The sequence below is a fragment of the Pteropus alecto genome, unplaced genomic scaffold (genome assembly GCF_000325575.1).
Source record: "Pteropus alecto unplaced genomic scaffold, ASM32557v1 scaffold40, whole genome shotgun sequence".
In the NCBI taxonomy this organism is placed as follows: domain Eukaryota; kingdom Metazoa; phylum Chordata; class Mammalia; order Chiroptera; family Pteropodidae; genus Pteropus; species Pteropus alecto.
This window is the reverse complement of record NW_006431919.1, coordinates 3,351,463-3,358,983: the sequence shown is the minus strand read 5'-3', so window position 1 is coordinate 3,358,983 and position 7,521 is coordinate 3,351,463. Positions and strand designations below refer to the sequence as shown.

The 7,521-nt window shown below is 42.0% G+C and overlaps 1 pseudogene; it reads left to right on the top strand.

Annotated features, from left to right (window-relative positions):
* Window positions 1-7,024: 7,024 nt before the first annotated feature.
* LOC112475301 lies at window positions 7,025-7,143 on the top strand (annotated as a pseudogene).
* Window positions 7,144-7,521: the final 378 nt, after the last annotated feature.

Genomic DNA, 7,521 nt, shown 5'->3' with positions numbered 1-7,521 from the left:
AGCACTGCAATCCTTATTTTGCAGGTGAGGGCACCATAGCTATGGGGGCTAAGAAGTGGCAGAACGTGGGCCAGAATCCTAGTCTCCTGTCAAGAATCCTCGGTTCTCCCATCTCCTGACAGCACCCAACCCCAGCGTGCAGTCATGAGGAGGAGGCTTTGCAGCAGGGTGCTTGCAAGGTAGCTTTGGCCTCGTATAGACCTCAGTCTGGATCCCATCTCACCACACACTGGCTGTGTCACCTCCAGAAAGTTCCTGTTCTTTCTGTGCCTCAATTTCCTCATCTGTAAAATGAAGATAATACTAGCACTTTCCTCATAAGGTTTAAAAGAGAATTAAACTGTATATAGTATGTGCAGAGAGTTGGCCACAGCATATAACAAATAGTAAGGACTCAGCCAATATGATTGGGAGAAACACTCCTCGCTCATCATGTTTTCATGTGCGGGGAATTCAGCGAGACTGGCATTCCAGGCCTCTCTTTCCACTCTTACTCAGACTCCTCAGGGAGAAGCGAGGTTCACCAGTGTGTGCAGCATGCGGAAGGGAACTTTGGAGTCTGCTCTCAGCTATGCATTAGGCTCCGCCAAGGAGATCCCCACTCTGTAGGAGAAGGCCCATGACTGCACAACCTCACCTTGTCTGAGAAAGTTCTCTCCTGAGGTGAAGTATTAAGACATCCACGTTGCCTCACTCCTAGAAGCCAAATCCTCCAGCCTAACTTTCCTCGATAGTACATCTAATATTTCGATATCTATTTTTCTGATTCTTGCATCCATCTCTTAATTGGTTTAGACTTACAGAAGAAGGTGAGTACAATCTACTGATCCCCTAAAATCCCAACAAATACAAACTGATTTCATGATTACCAATATCATGCAAAAATCATTTCCAAGCAGAGGTCTCCAGCTTCTTTGCATTCCATCAGGCTCTGGCTTGGCTATAAAAGGTCTGGCTGCTACATTCAGCAAGACCACCAGCCTGCCACCGCAGGAAGCCAGAGATGAAACAGATGTAGTCTCCAACACTTCGCAACCCTCGCTTCTCAGGAATGTGTTGAGGACAAAGCTGATTCAATACACTTTCTCATTTCTCTTATGAGTGGCCCACTGTGATTAAGAACCAACGCCCAGCTAATTCTCTCTCACTCCCTCAACGTTCTGCTGGGCGAGTTTCACCTTGGGTGTCCCCAGAACTTTGTCAGAGTAGATGGGAGAATTCTAGGAGGGTGACTAGACGGCCAGTCTATTTTGGCTCTCCAACTCTCCAGCAGCCTAGTGTCTGAGCTAAGAGAAATGTGACTGTGTCAGAATTCAAGAGAGCACCGGTGGCAAAGGCTTCCACATGTCTATTTCTGGCTGTCCTCTGATGCTGTGTCATTGGAGGAGCTGTGACATCACAGCCTCTGCCTTTTTACAAGGGCCTGACACTACAAGTGACTCATAGAGAATGTCTACTGTGGCTGCCGGTCTGGCTCAATACACACAGACCCAGGGAGTCACGCAGAATGACTTGTGCTGGGGCTGGGCAGGGGCGTGAAGACAATCATCGTATTAGGACTAGAAGTGACATTAATTGTCCTCTAGTAAAAGCCATCTAAAGCCTGAGCCCCTGCCATACTGTTCCTGAGAAGCGAGCCTCCAGGTTGTGCTGCATATCTCCCAGGACACCAAGCTCATTATCTTACGAGGCAGCTGTATCGGGATGACTCGAAGCACAAAAAACAGCATGTTTAAGCAGTATAAACTTTTAACAACTTGCTCAACAAGAAGTCTGAAGAAAATTGCCACCAGGTTGGCAAGTGGCTCAAGCGAGTCACCAAGGGCCAAGGCCCTTTCCATAATGCAGGCAATCAGTGATGGTTTTCTGCACTGGCTCAATTACCCTTTCCTCATCTGATACTATCAGAGCAAGAAGAAAGTCGTGCAAACCAGAGGCTTTCTCTTCATGGGTCTCTCTCTTTCAGTCAAGGTGAAAACCTACCCCAGGCCTCAGAAGACTTCCCCAGCGTCCCACTGCTCGTCCCTAAACCAGGGATATAGAATTGCTACAATTAGCCCTGACTGATTGTGAAACATGCCTTGGAGTTGGACCTACTTCCCTCTGAACAAAGAATAGTTTTATAAGGAAAAAAAAAAAGAGGGTGAGGGGATGGCTATTAGGTATGGGCAATGGATTTTATCTGCTACAGTAGCCCAAAAAAAAAAAAAAAAAAAAAAGAGGGTGAGGAGATGGCTATTAGGTACGGGCAATCGATTTTATCTGCTACAGTAGCCCATTCTCTCGTTAAATTATTTCAAAGTTCTTGATAATATTGAGTTAGAAAATGCTTAACATTTTATCTCCCCACACATTGATTCTAGACCTATGCTGATGGCCATATACAGAATAAACACAACATATTTCCATATGGTAACTTAGAGCATATCTAAAAACCAATAGTTCCAGAAAAGTTTCCGATTCCAAACTCCTCACAGGGCGACAGCCTAGTATAGAGCTGTGGAGTAAGACTTAAGACTGCCTGAGTTCAGCTCGCAGCTCTGGTGCTCACTAGCTGGATGACCCCAGGAAAGCTATTTTAAACTCCTTGTACCGACTTCTTCATAAGGGTTGCTGTAAAAATTAAAGAGCTAATATACATAAGGCACTTAGAACAGTGCCTGGCATCGACCTGGTACACTGAAGTGACTATTACTGTATAACGAGTTAAATTTTATGTTGCTTTCTTTTGTCGATATCCTATTTAGCTGTATTTTTTTGTCAAAAAGTAGAAGCAGGGACTTAAATCTAGATTTGTCAGTATCCATCCCTATCCTCTATTTATGGCTGCCACAGAGAAAGTTAAATAATAATCATAATCTTTCATTCATTTTCACCGAATCAGGTCTTTTAACATGTATCCATGCAGTTGATTTTTCTGAACTTGAATGAAAGCTTTACATTTAATTCTACCTCGTTTTACGGAAACAAAGCAGGACTGAAAGTACGCCTATCACTCCAGGAAGGGGGGGGAGAAAAGAGTATAAAAACCTTGAATCCACCAGGCTAGACTGTCCTCCATCCCTAGGACTACCTTCCTCACTCCCTCTGCTCTGCCGCACGGATTTTACTGGTTACTAAGCCTGGTCTCTTGGCCCCTATCAACTCTGTGAGCCCGGGGCAGTGTTACAGGATGAATTACACCCCCTCGAAATTCACATGTTAAAGTTCTAACCCCCAGTACCTCTTGGTCTGTTACTTCTCTAAATGAAAGCTGGTTTGGGTCAGAAATAGGACGTTGTGTGAGCCTGATACAAACCAATTTTCAAACCCCTGTGCTTAAATTAAGACGTTCCCTTTGAGGTAAGGACGAGTGCAGCCACATAGTTCAGAGAGGCAAAAATTAAAACCAGACAGTGGAATTTACTGGCCCATGACCCGGGTAAGAAGATGAGAAGATAAAATTTAGTCAATGGTCAGACGGTCAGTCACAAGCTATCTAAACATCTCTAAGTCTTGCTACTGCAGGAAGCCCACCTAGACTAGGTAATGCAGTAGCATAATCTTCCTATTCCCAATTCGGTGACCTGGGAGTGACCAAAACAGGAGAATTGTGTCACCAGGCCATGTGGCTGCCTTTGATCACAAACATCTGGGGATAAGGGCAGAAAGAAGGAAAGAGACTTGATTGTACATCCTAAAAAGAATTCAACTGACTCAAGCAGCTGGACAAATATTAACCCTAGCAGCCAGGCAATCCCCAGAGGCCGAGAGGGTAGCCAAGCCCTGCGAATCAGCCCTCCCTGCCCCTTATGTGGAAAATTGGCCAAAGGTCTAATTGAGTGGGGAGGAGTGAGATGAAGAAGGTAGTAAAGGATGAAAGGGAGAGGACAGAATGGAGATGGGATGGAGAAATTAAAAGAGTATAGGAAAAAAATCCTTGGGAACAACCAGCCTCCCTGCGTCAGTCAGCTACGCCATCAGATCCTGTCACCAGCTTTGAACCAATCCTTGGTCCTGTTCCAGTCCTGAATATACTATATAATTTGAAATCACTTTGTATTTGTTATCCTAAAAGCAAGGAGACCTTTTGCCTTTGCACGCAAAATGAATGAAAAATGCATTTGTGCCATCATTAAATATAAAATATGTTATGAGACATAAAATATGGAGGAACAGCTTGCTCCGAGGGACGACTGCTACTTTGGAATCTTAAAACCCAGGCTCTGTTCCCAGCTCGTTTATTAATTTATCTTTAATATATGCATCTATTTGTTCATTCAGTCAACAAATATTAGGGACTCTCTACGCGCTGGGATTATGCTAAACAGAGGACGGTATAGTAATCAAGACAAACCCAGTTCTTCCCCACAAGGTACCCCCAGTCCAGTGGAGGAGAAAGATGATAAACAAAATGTAAATAGATAACTATATAGTTTCAATTTTATAAGTGCTATAGAGGAGACATACGAGTTGCTCTGAAAACGTCCGGTGGTTGTAGCTTCTCTATGCCATCAGGCAAGGCTTCCCTAAAGTCTGAGCTGGCTCTGCCACTGCATCACATATATTACAATTCCACTGCGCAAGTTCCTTCAGACTTATTAGGGCTCAGTTTGCCTATCTGTAAAATGGTAAGGCTTTACTGATGATGTCTCTTCATGACACTATGATTCTTGCACCTTTGAATATATATAAATAATGTGTGTTGATATATATATAGCCCTATAATGAACTGAGGGAAACTGGCACAAAAAAACACAAGGTGACCTTTCTCAATACAGAGGCCACAGAGGAGACAGCCCTCCCAGAGAACAGGTTCTCCCTCTTCTGGTCAAACGCATCATACTAGCCCCCATCAGGACCAGCTTGCAAATTTTCCTCCCCCAACCAAAAGCATATTTCACGAGCATGCAGGCAAGAGTGACAGAATGGGGTTAGGACATGGAGAAGAATGACATGTTTTGTTTTGTTTTGTTTTTTATCTGAGACACTGCAGAGGAAAAGGTGGCAAGGAGCCAATGACGGGAGCTGCCTGGGATGAGGCAAACAGGGATGCCTATGTGAATGAGGGTACTAGGGGTCAACAGAGAATAGGGGTTCAAAGAGAGAAGGACTGACTCAGGAAACTCAGACTGAGATCTAGCCTTGTAGTGAAATTTCTATATAATTTCAGTCAAGTCATGGACTTTCTCTGGGCCTGGGTACCTCAATTAAACCACTTCCTCTAACTAGTTCAATGATATTAACATGAGGATATAACTTAGATGAAAAATGTGTTAAAGAGGCAACAAATTATTTAAGACAGCCATCTCAGCTTCTCATTAGCAAGGACGTAGCTAAAATTTGGACTAACTGGGCCATCTTCAGTAAAGAGCCTTAAAATAGGGATAAACCATCGTCTCTCAGGTCTGCTATGATAATGCATACCAAAGCACTTTGTAAACTATAAAGGACCATGTACATGTAAGGTATAATTACAATTACAATAATTATTTAAAATGCCACTATGAATAGTATGATTATAATAATTACAATATGTTAAATATTCTTAACTGAGCGGTTGAATACCTACATGAATAGTTGGGGAGATGGATGATCAGGCATTTCGCAGGTCACATAACAAACACATCCCCCACCATCTAACGGAGATTGTAACAGGAGTCCTTTATGACTCTTGTTAACGGAGAAATCTAAAAGAAACTAGTTCTCTATAAACCCATACTACACATGAGTGGGACCATGATAACGGACTGTAAAATGCCAAGAATTTAAGTGAACGGTGCAGAGCATTGTAACACATATTAAGTTATTTGGTGCTCACAAGATAAAGAATTAGTTGGGAATGGTGCTTTTGACAGATATGGAGACTGAGCTGATGAAAGTTAAGGGCTTGACTACTATCCACAAGATTTTAGAGAAAGAATAAAAGAATTTGTTTACTTGCTTCAAAACCATGGCTCCCTCAAAGGCAGCCTCTGGAACGAGAGAAAATATTTCCAAATCATGCATCTAATAAAGGGCTAATATCCAAAATATACGAGGAATTTCTATAAATCAATAGTGCAAAAACAAATAACCCAATTAAAAAAAATGGGAAAAAGAACGGAATAGACATTTCTCCAAAGAAAATATACGAATGCCCAACAGGTACATGAAAAAATGCTCAAAATCACCTAATTTTCAGGAAAATGCAATATCACATAATAGGTATCACCTCATACCTATTATGGTAGCTACCTGGGGGGCGGGGGGAACCAGAAACAAAAACAAACAAAAAAACAGAAAATAGCCAGTAGCGGTAAGGATGTGGAGAAATTGGAACTCTTGTGCACTATTGGTGAAAATGTAAAATGGTGCAGCCACTGTGAAAACCAGTATGTTCCTCAAAAAAATTAAAAATAGAACTACCATTTGATCCAGCAATCCCACTTTTGGAGTATTTATCTAAAAGAACTGGAAACGAGAATTTTGAAGAGATATTTGGACTCCTAGGTTCATTGTAGCATTAGTCACAATAGCCAAGAGGTGGAAACAACCCAAATGTCCATCAACGGATGAATGGACGGAGAAAATGTGGTATAAACATACAGTGGGAAACTATTCAGCCATAAAAAGGAAGGAAATGGGGTCACATGCTACAACATGGATGGAACTTCAGGACATTACACTAAGTGGGATAAGCCAGGAGGACAAACACCACAAGACTTCAGTTATAGGAGGTATGTAGTCAAACTCATTGAAGCAGAAAGTAGAACGGTGGTTGCCAGGGGCTAGGAGCAGGGAGAAATGGGGAGTTGCCATTCGATGGTTAAAAAGTTTCAGTTGCACAAGGTGGATAAGTTGTAGGGATCTGCTGTCCATCAGGCTTGTGGTTAACAGTACTGCGCTGTTCATTCCAAAAATTTAAGAGGGTAGATGTCATGGTATATGTTTTTACCACAATTTATTTTTTAATTTTTATTTTTCAATCGGAGTTGACATTTGATATTATTTTATATTCGTTTCAGATGTTTCACAATATTTCTTTTTAAGAAGGGCTCTCCTAGTCTATGGCCATGCTACCCTGAACAAGCCTGATCCCATCTGATCTATGAAGCTAAATAGGGTCAAGCCTGGTTAGTAGTTGGATGGAAGACCACCTAGGAAGACCAGGTGCTGTAGGCATAAAAAATTAAAAATTAAGGGATTGTAAACTGACAAGGTCCTTGCAATCTATGAGGTCAACCAAGGGTTGCCTCACCTAAAAAATAAAATAAAATAAAAAATAAAAAGAAGGGCTCTCCGGATTTCTGTCTAATTGTTGTGGTCAATTATTGACAGTTTATGTTTTGTGTTATAGCAGTATGCCCATTTTGGCAAATAGCGGCAACAATGAACTATCCTTCTAAGCAGTCTAGAGCTGTATATTACAATTGCTATGCTTTCAGAAATAAAATCATAAAACACGGGTACCAGGAAAACTTAGAGTTAGGCTAACGTCCCATTTTACAAATGAGAAACCTGGGAACCAGAGCTGGCAGAAGACTTGAATGAGATCCTATA